The following is an 11,043-nucleotide window of genomic DNA, read 5'->3' as shown; positions in this document are numbered from 1 at the left end:
ATATTCTAGTAGAAAACTCCATAGCTGCATGAAAAACGAACGAAATGCAACAGCGTCACCTGTCGGTTATGGCGAGTAGCACAGCAGTAGTGCTACTGAATATTTCTGGTACAATACAGTAAATATCCCTGTGGAGGCCTAGGAGCCATACTGCCCTCAGACCAAATGTTGTTGGCACTCAACCTTCCAAACATTTCCTACACGACATAGTATTTCCAAACGTTTTATTACAAGTGTAAAATAATTATTTATGACAAGAAACTCAATAACAAATTATGTGAGATAAGACTTGGAAACTTGAAATAAGGTTGGGAGGCAGAAGGGCTATAAATATACTTTTATCTTCATTGACTGGTCAGACAGTAGTTTGCGGTATTTGCCTCAGACACTGCTCTGTGTAGTTTCTATAAAGAGGGTCACTCACATGTTTGTAAAATAAAGTGTAGTCTTGGCATTCTTATGTAGTCTTATTCTGACAGATTTTTCAAAATTTGGAGGTACAATTTTAAAACGTCTAAAATTACATGAATGAATTAACACCTGAAATTTGTAACTGATAACTTGTTTTGTAACTAATTGTAACTCAATCAGAGCAGCCATTTTGTTAAATTCCCAATTCACATAACTTAACATTTGTTTAAAATGATAACTTCATCTTCTTCTATGGTGTTTTGTTGTTGTTGTTGTTGTTGTTGTTGTTGTTGTTGTTGTTGTTGTTGTTGTTGTTGTTTTATGGCGGTTGGCATCCAATTGTTGCATTACCGCCAGGCTTTATTCCTCAGACTTTTCGTAGTCCTCAGACTGTCGTAGTCCGTAAAAGTACTCCTTCCATTGCTTTGGTGTTACAAAGCCCATGAGGTCATGATATGTCTTTGTGACTAGAATAGTTGTTGTTGTTTCCGAGACCAACCGGCTGGGTGGGAGTCGGAGTGGTGGGGGTCTGCTTTTGGGGGGTCAGAGTGATCAGAGTGACGAGATGGGGGTGGGGGTGGTCTCCTGTCCTCGCCCAGTCTCATAGACGCACGGCTACCAAGCAGCGACATCAGTGGAAATAGTGTTGTTGTTGTTGTTGTTGTTGTTGTTTTATGGCGGTTGGCATCCGAGTGTTGCATTACCGCCAGACTTTATTCCTCAGACGTTTCGTAGTCCTCAGACTCTGTCGTAGTCCGTAAAAGTACTCCTCCCATTGCTTTGACGTTACAAAGCCCATGAGGTCATGATGTGTTTTTGTGACTAGAATAGTTGTTGTGTTGTTGTTGTTGTTGTTGTTGTTGTTGTTGTTTTATGGCGGTTGGCATCCAAGTGTTGCATTACAGCCAGACTTTATTCCTCAGACTTTGTCGTAGTCCTCAGACTCTGTCGTAGTCCGTAAAAGTACTCCTTCCATTGCTTTGGTGTTACAAAGCCCATGAGGTCATGATATGTCTTTGTGACTAGAATAGTTGTTGTTGTTTCAGAGACCAACCGGCTTTATTCCAGGGAGACTCTTCTTCCTCTCCTTCTTTGACGTTCGGTGCTTCCACCGTACAGCTTTATTCTTTAGGCTTCATTCTATAGGCTTTAATATGTCCACTGATGTCGCTGCTTGGTAGCCGTGCGTCTACGAGACTGGGCGAGGACAGGAGACCACCCCCACCCCCATCTCGTCACTCTGATCACTCTGACTCCCCACAAGCAGACCCCCATCACTCCGACTCCCATCTAGCGCCTTTAGCCTGTTTTCTATATCTGCCCAATCAAGCTCCTTTGTTCCAAGGAATCTCCCTGCAGCTTTAGCAATGATCCTGATCCTTTCAGTTCTGCTTTGAGTCTGAGCAGCACAGTTTACAACATCCACCATAAAGAGTACAAAATCCTCTCTATCCACAACCAGGGTATTCTCATTAATTCTGGAACCTGCACACTTGGGACCTCCACTCTTGAAACCTTCACACTTCTTGGGAGCCACGCTGGCCTTTCTCATTTCGCCCTGGCTGGGAGCAGCGCTGGCTCCTCTCTCTGTATTTACTCTAAACTCGTTACTTGAAACTTTCTTGACTGCATCTGCATAGGATATACCTTGAGAGACCTTTATTTTCTGCACCTCAGCAGTTGTTGTGTCAGAGACCAACCGGCTTTATTCCAGGGAGACTCTTCTTCACCTTCCTCGCCCTCTTTGACGTTCGGTGCTTTGGAAGTACAAAGCCCATGAGATCATGGGACGTCTTTGTTGTTTTACAAAGCCCATGAGGTCATGGGACGTCTTTGTCGTTTTATCCTTTAGAAGTCCTTCTTCCATCACTTTGGTGTTTCTAGGCCCATGAAGTCTAAGCGCGTTAGAACATCCTCTTGCTCCTCATCCTCGGCTCAGTCTCCAACACCCCCCACCTCTATAAACGTTTACCCAGCCCTGTGCTACATAAGTAAGCAACCACAGCCTGACACAAACCCTGTGACTGGATCGCCAGAACAGTGGAAATATTAAAGCGTATAGAATGAAGCCTAAAGAATAAAGCTGTACGGTGGAAGCACCGAACGTCAAAGAAGGAGAGGAAGATGAAGAAGAGTCTCCCTGGAATAAAGCCGGTTGGTCTCTGAAACAACAACAACTATTCTAGTCACAAAGACATATGAAAACAACAACAACAACAACATTCATGTCTGCGATTACACACAACAACAACAATACCTCGTGCACTTGGATGCCAACTGCCATAAAAAACAACAACGACAACAGTTTGGATATTACGGCAACATAGAGGAACGCCTCGGTCCGTATGACGGGGAAGAAGAAGAGGAAGCGTGACCTGGTCACTGATCCTGTGCAGCGTAGGGCGTCTTCTTGCTCGTCTATGGAGGGCTCTCTCAGTGAGGAGCAGGGCGGGGGGGTTGCAGATGTCGGGGATGTGAGTTCAGAGTGTAAGGTGTTCATAAAGCTCGCGCAGGATAATGCGTCCTTTAAGGGGTGGGATCCGATGGCGTTGACAAGGAGCCTGACTGTAGCTGTGGGAGTGGTCAAGCATGCGAGTGTCCTTAGGGATGGCTCGCTGCTGGTCGTGTGCAAGGACGTGGCTCAGCAAAGGAAGGCGATTGAAGCTAAGTGTCTGGGGGGGAAGGACATTCTTGTGTCTGATGCTGTAAGAGGCACGGTCAGGGGAGTTATAGTAGGCGTCCCTACGACGACATCTGTGGATGACATAAAGGAGAATTTGACTGGAGCTAAGGTGGTGGATGCTAGGCGGTTGAAGATGACCCGGGATGGGGTAAGGTGTGACAGCCTGTCGATAATTATTAGATTTGAAGGTGGGATCCTGCCTCGTGTGGTGTGCGTTGGGTACATGCGCTATGGCGTACGCCCATATGTTCTGCCGCCCCTGCGTTGCTTCAAGTGCCAGCGCTTTGGGCATATTGCAGCGGTCTGTAGAGGGAAGCAGAAGTGTGGTAAATGTGCAGGAGACCACGAGTATGGGAAGTGTGACGACGGAGCAAAACTCAAGTGCTGTAACTGTGGGGGAGAGCATAGCTCTGCCTACGGGGGATGCGTGTTCAGCAAGAGGGCTGCTGAGGTGCAAAAAGTTAGAGCCTCTCAAGGCATATCCTACGCGGATGCGGTCAAGAAGGTGTCTGGTAATCAGGTGACGGTGGATGCAGTGGGGGCTGCCAGTGCTGCTGGTGTCCTAGGCGACAGGGGAGGGGGCAGCGTTGCCCGCGGCCAGGGGGAGGTCCCCACTGGGATGCCTGTGAGTGTGGCTTCCACGGGCAGAGGCCCTGTGGGTGCGGAGGATGTACTGGTTGTGAAGAGGAAAGATTTCTTCCTCTTTATAGTGGAAGTGATTAACTGTACTGGGCAAACCAAGAAGAGATCCGAAAAGACTAAGATCATCGCTAAGGCTGCAGGGAAGTACTTTGGAGCTGGGGGCCCCGAGTGGACGGAGATAGAGGATGCGCTGCGGGAGGGCGCCCTGCCCCATTCTGGCAGTGGGAGTGGGGGGGCTCCCGATGCGCCGTCAGGTTCCAGGGGCTCATAATGGCGGTGGTTGTCTTGCAATGGAATGCGCATAGTCTTCGTGCTAATGGCCAGGAATTTAAGCATTTTGTCTCTACCTTGTTGAACAAGCCTCACGTTATGTGCGTGCAGGAGACTTGGTTACGACCTAGGTGGGGTTTTGGGATACAAGGGTATGTGTGTGTTAGGAATGATAGGGAGCAGGGTAGAGGCGGAGGTGTGGCTGTGTTTGTCCGAGATGACCTAAATTACGTTGTTGTCAGTGTGAGTAAAGCGCCGGAGGCCCTGGCGGTGAGGGTCTGGCTGGGTGGTGAAGCTGTTACTGTGGTTAACCTTTATAATCCGTGTGGTGAGTTAACGTTAGAGTCCTTACATAGTGTCGGTAAGGATGTTCGGGGAAAGGCCGTGTGGTGTGGGGATTTTAATGCGCATAGCGCTTTGTGGGGCGGTAGTGGTACCGATAGGTATGGGCAGGTGGTAGAGGGTTTTATCAATCAAAGGGAGTTGGTTTGTCTGAATGATGGGGGTGGGACCCGCTATGATATGGGGACCGGTGCGGAAAGTGCAATAGATCTTACACTTGTGTCCAAGGAGTTAGCTGGTGTTTGTAGTTGGGAGGTTCTTGGTAATCTTTCTTTTGGTAGCGATCACTATCTAGTCCGCACCGTGATTGGCTTTGGGAGCTGTGTGGTCAGGGGGACGAGGATCCAGAGGTGGCAGTTGGCAAGGGCGAACTGGGGGGCTTTCCTGAGGAAAGCTGATGATGGTTCTAGGGGTCTGCAGGAAGGAGGATTGACTCAGGTGGATGATCTCAATAGTGCAATTGTCTCGCTCATCACGCAGTCAGCGGTAGGCACGATTCCTAAGAGTGGTGGTAGTGGACATAGGAAGCGGGTGCCGTGGTGGACTGAAGCATGTGGTCATGCTGTTAGGGCGAGAAATGCGGCGTTTCGCCGGCTAAGGGTTGCCCACACTGAGGGTGCCCTCATTGACTACAAGAGGGCCCGCGCTGTTGTGCGGAAAACTGAGAGAACGGCCAAGAGTGCCTATTGGAGGCGGTATTGTTCCAAAATTGGGAGAGAAACGCGTCTCGGGGATGTTTGGGGGATGATTAGGCGGATGCATGGGGTTGAGCGCCGTCACGGGACCCCGGTCCTAATACTGAATGGTGTTGAAGCAGTCAGCGACGTTGACAAAGCTGAACTGTTGGCCAGCACCTTTGTGTCGGTGTACAGCTCTGACAATCTCTCACCTGCGGAAAGGCACTACAGGGAGAGTACTTTGGCCCAGAATTCTGAGCTGATTGGGCACCAGCCTTCGACTCAAGATGACCTTGACCTTCCGTTTAGTTTGTTTGAGCTAAGGAGAGCACTTTCTAAGGCGAAACAGACAGCCCCGGGTAAAGATGAGGTGTGCTATGACATGCTCTCTCATTTGACTGATGACACGCTTGGGCTAGTCCTGGGTCTTTTCAACCGTGTTTGGGATTCAGGTTGTGTTCCATCTGCGTGGAAACAGTCTACGGTGGTGCCGGTTCTGAAGCCGGGTAGGCCAGCGTCTGACCCTTCAAGTTATAGGCCGATTGCCTTGACGTCGCAGCTCGGGAAAACGATGGAGCGCATGGTTACCGAGCGGTTGGATTACTTCTTGGAGAGTCAGGGTTTGCTTCCCGCGCACCAGAGTGGTTTCCGTAGGGGCAGGAACACCATGGATTCCGTGTTGTGTTTGGAATCTGATATCCAGCTGGCCAGGGCTCAGAAAGAAAAGGTTATTGCGGTGCTCTTTGATGTGGAGAAGGCGTACGATATGGTTTGGAAGGATGGGCTCCTCATTAAGCTGCGGAAGTGTGGTGTGAAGGGTAAACTGTTTAACTGGGTCCGGAGCTTTCTGTCTGGCCGGCGTATCCAAACCAGAGTGGGCGCTGCTTACTCTGGGGTCTATGGGGTGGAGAATGGGATCCCGCAGGGGAGTGTGTGTAGCCCTATCTTGTTCAATGTTATGATTAAGGACATCTTTGACGACGTGGATGGGTCTGTTGGGAGGAGCCTTTATGCTGACGATGGCGCTCTATGGGTGAGAGGGAGGAATCTCCGGTTTTACGAGGCGAAACTGCAAAGGGCAATACAGCAGGTGGAGCAGTGGACCCTGAAGTGGGGGTTTAAACTGTCCGTACGGAAGTCTCAAGTGATCTGTTTCTTCAATGGGCATAGGGACGTCTCCCTTCGACTGCATGGGCAGGTGCTCGAACAGGTCAGGGAGGTGAGGTTCTTGGGGGTCACCTTTGACGAGAGGCTTAGTTGGCGTCGGCACATTGATGAGGTCAGTGGTAAATGCAAAAGGGTGAATAACTTGCTTCGTTGTCTATCCGGCCAGGACTGGGGGGCCAGCAGAAGGTCGCTCCTGGGTATTTATCGGGCCGTCATGAGGGCGGCTATTGATTATGGCTGTATAGCCTACATGTCTGCGGCTGAGACTAACTTAAAGAAGCTTGATGTGGAGCAAGCCCAGGCCTTGCGCATCTGCTGTAGGGCTTTTAGGACCTCCCCTGTCTCGGCGCTGCAGGTTGAGTTGGGGGAATTGCCGTTACGGCTCCGGAGGCTAGAACTTCTGTTGGCTTACTGGGTGAATGTGCAAGGTCATACGAGCTCTCACCCGGTGAGGGACTTTCTCAGGGTTGATGGGGGGCAGAGTGTGGCTGGCGGTATGGTTTTCAGCCAGGTAGGAAATGCGAAGGCGCGGCTTGCGGGGGTTGGTGATCTGCGTGTGAGCCCGTCGGTGGCTTTGTCTGCTATAGCTCCGTGGAAGTTTGTCCCGGCTCCTGTTGATGTTAGCTTGCATGGCAAGCTTAGAGGAGTCGCTGGGAGGGCACCGCAGTTTGCCGTTCAAGCGCTCATCGATAAGCACTCAGGTGATGTGTTTATTTATACCGACGGGTCTAGGGATCCTGAGAGTGGGCGTACTGGCGCCGCTTATTTTGTGCCTGACCTGGGGCTAGTGGTCAAGCAGAGGTTGACAGATCGCCTTTCTGTTTTCACGTCGGAACTTATAGCGATACGGTTGGCGTTGGAATGGGCGGAATCTGCTTTGCAGTGTTGCGGCATTGTGGTGGCCTCTGACAGCCTTTCTGCATTGCAAAGCATTAAATCTGGGAAATCGGATTGCAGACAGGATGTGTTGAATGTCATCTTCTGTCTGATGCTCTCCCTGTCCAGGAAGGATGTGAGGGTTTCCTTCATTTGGGTCCCTGCGCATGTGGGGGTGGATGGTAACGAAATGGCTGATGCACTGGCTAAACGTTCCCTTCGGCGGCCATCAATTGATGTGGCGGTTGAGTTGGGCAAGTCTGAAATCAAGCCCGTTATCAAGAGTCATGTGGTCGGCCTTTGGCAGGAATTTTGGAGCCACTGTGTTACTGGACGGCATCTCTATCACATACAGGGTAGTGTGGGTCCTTGCGGGTCTATGGGCAGGAACGCGTGGGAGGAAAGGGCCTTCGCCCGCATGAGGATTGGCCATACTGGACTCAATTGGTCACTGAGTAGGATAGGCAAACACCCGACCGGTCTGTGTGGTCACTGTCGGGTGCCAGAGACTGTCGAGCATGTGCTGATTTGCTGTGAGGCTTATGATAGGGAAAGGGCCGGGTTGGCCTTGTGGTTTCGGAATAATGGGCGGGAGTTCAATCTGCGGAACGTTCTGGCGATCCAGTCACAGGGTTTGTGTCAGGCTGTGGTTTCTTACTTATGGCCCGTTCAAACCGCAAACGCCTATTCGCGCGTTATGGCGAAGTTGGACGCAAGTACGCATGAAGAAAAACGCAAATACGCCGCGTTCTCGACGCAGCGGAGCAGAGACGAAATATAGTAAGCAGACGCGCGTTTGCCGCGTGCGCATGCGCAGTGGATATGTTGTCAGTCTGGCTTCTCTAATGGCGGATCAAAGTTGAGAAAGTGCCTTTTGCGTATTTGCTCTTCAAAGCCCAAAAACGGAGACGCTCGGCGGCGTGTCTGGATCCACCAGTGATCCGAGTTGAGTCAATACCATCATTTGCTTCAAGACTGGATAAACATCGCTCTCAGCTGTAGTTTCGTTTGTCCCGGGTCCTGTTTGATGACTTGTTTCCCGCATTGGTGCGCGGACATGTACCAGGACAACAACTACAGACGCCTGTCCATCTGTCCATCTGTCCATCAGGTCAGTACAGAAATATTCATGTCTAAGCGCAATAATAAAGTGTATGTGCTGTGTGTGTGCTGTGTGTGTGCTGTGTGTGTGCTGTGTGTGTGCTGTGTGTGTGCTGTGTGTGTGCTGTGTGTGTGCTGTGTATGTACTGTGTATGTGCTGTGTGTGTGCTGTGTATGTACTGTGTGTGTACTGTGTATGTACTGTGTGTGTACTGTGTATGTGCTGTGTGTGTGCTGTGTGTGTGCTGTGTGTGTGTTGTGTATGTACTGTGTATGTGCTGTGTGTGTGCTGTGTGTGTGTTGTGTATGTACTGTGTATGTACTGTGTATGTACTGTGTATGTGCTGTGTGTATGTGCTGTGTATGTGTTGTGTATGTGTTGTGTATGTACTGTGTATGTGTTGTGTATGTACTGTGTATCTGCTGTGTATCTGCTGTGTATGTACTGTGTATGTACTGTGTATGTGTTGTGTATGTACTGTGTATCTTCTGTGTATCTGCTGTGTATCTGCTGTGTATGTGCTGTGTATCTGTTGTGTATCTGCTGTGTATCTGCTTGTGGTTGTGTATAAAACCAATGAAAAGTACATAGATAGTAAAAATTTGTATTGTTTTTAGTAAAAAAAACATAGTTTTCATAGCGTTAATATTTTGTTCTAGTGCACCATTTAAAATTCGATTGTGGTATATTTAATGAAAGTACAAGTAAACTAAATTTAGGCTATATAGTTATTTGTTTGTTTTATTATTCAGATCTCTTGCCACTGGGGATTTCTACAGGACAATCGCCAGCAGCTTCAGGTCCACAACAGAGGACTGGACGTCCACAACAGAGGACTGAACGTCCACAACAGAGGACTGGACGTCAACAACAGAGGACTGGACGTCCACAACAGAGGACTGGACGTCCACAACAGAGGACTGGACGTCCACAACAGAGGACTGGACGTCCACAACAGAGGACTGGACGTCCACAACAGAGGACTGGACGTCCACAACAGAGGACTGAATGTCCACAACAGAGAGGACTGGACGTCAACAACAGAGGACTGGACGTCCACAACAGAGGACTGGACGTCCACAACACAGAGGACTGGACGTCCACAACACAGAGGACTGGACGTCCACAACACAGAGGACTGGACGTCCACCACAGAGGACTGGACGTCCACAACACAGAGGACTGGACGTCCACAACACAGAGGACTGGACGTCCACAACACAGAAGTGTTTTTGATCAAGGGATTTTCATATTTATAGCAAAGACGACATGTTCACTCAAGATTGAGCCCAAATGCCATGTTGTTTACACAGAATGAGATCAAGTTAAATGAATAAAACAGTGAGAAGCTTCCAGCTCTTTAGTTCTCTGTTCTCTTTACTTCTGTACCTACTTGTGCGTTGTAACACTGAAATTTCCCCACTGTGTGGACTAATAAAGGATTATCTCATCTTGTCCTTGTTTGTTTTTGTTTAGGATCTTGAATTGTGGTAAATTAAATAAGTACATCTTTAAATAGCCACTGAATTTCCCACAGACTCCCCAGTATTATATATATGAAAAATATGCATGTAAACAGGACACACATTTTATAATATAAAATAATGTATTTTGTGGAAAAATAGAACAGTAAATAACTATATATATATGAATAGATATATATATAGATAGATAGATCTCTATAGATATATCTATATCTATATATATATATATATATATCTATATATATATATATCTATATATATTATATATATATATATCGTCTGCCATTGTTGTGGTGCCGGTTCTTCTCGGGGGGGGGGACATGTGTACGTACGTCACCGGAGCGTCATCTCTGATTGGCTTCTGTCCCGCCACGCCGCAGAAAAGCTCAAAATTCTGAACTTATTTGCGGCGAACCGTTTTGATGCATTGATGCTTTTACGCCCGTCAAAGCGTCTCGAGCAGAAAACGCAAAAGCGCACCCGCCTCGCCGCGCTCCTCGGCGAATCGCGCCGCAAATACGCGGAAGCCGCGCCGCAAAAACGCAGGAGGTGCTCGACGCGCGTTTACATAGACTTTGAATGTAAACTGGACGCTTTTGCCGCACCGGTCTGAACGGGCCATTATGTAGCACAGGGCTGGGTAAACATTTATAGAGGTGGGGGGTGTTGGAGACTGAGCCGAGGATGAGGAGCAAGAGGATGTTCTAACGCGCTTGGGCTTCATGGGCTTAGAAACGCCAAAGTGATGGAAGAAGGACTTCTAAAGGATAAAACGACAAAGACGTCCCATGACCTCACGGGCTTTGTAAAACAACAAAGATGTCCCATGATCTCATGGGCTTTGTACTTCCAAAGCACCGAACGTCAAAGAGGGCGAGGAAGGTGAAGAAGAGTCTCCCTGGACTAAAGCCGAAACACCAAAGTGATGGAAGAAGGACTTCTAAAGGATAAAACGACAAAGACGTCCCATGACCTCATGGGCTTTGTAAAACAACAAAGACGTCCCATGACCTCATGGGCTTTGTACTTCCAAAGCACCGAACGTCAAAGAGGGAGAGGAAGATGAAGAAGAGTCTCCCTGGAATAAAGCCGGTCACAAAGACATATCATGACCTCATGGGCTTTGTAACACCAAAGCAATGGAAGGAGTACTTTTACGGACTACGACAGTCTGAGGACTACGAAAAGTCTGAGGAATAAAGTCTGGCGGTAATGCAACAATTGGATGCCAACCGCCATAAAACAACAACAACAACAACAACAACAACAACAACAGCTTTGTACTTCCCAAAGCACCGAACGTCAAAGAGGGAGAGGAAGATGAAGAAGAGTCTCCCTGGAATAAAGCCGGTCACAAAGACATATCATGACCTCATGGGCTTTGTAACA

This window comes from Eucyclogobius newberryi, unplaced genomic scaffold, assembly GCF_026437365.1.
Source record: "Eucyclogobius newberryi isolate DKJ021-1_F unplaced genomic scaffold, fEucNew1.0.hap1 SCAF_15, whole genome shotgun sequence".
In the NCBI taxonomy this organism is placed as follows: domain Eukaryota; kingdom Metazoa; phylum Chordata; class Actinopteri; order Gobiiformes; family Gobiidae; genus Eucyclogobius; species Eucyclogobius newberryi.
This window is presented reverse-complemented; position numbering follows the sequence as displayed.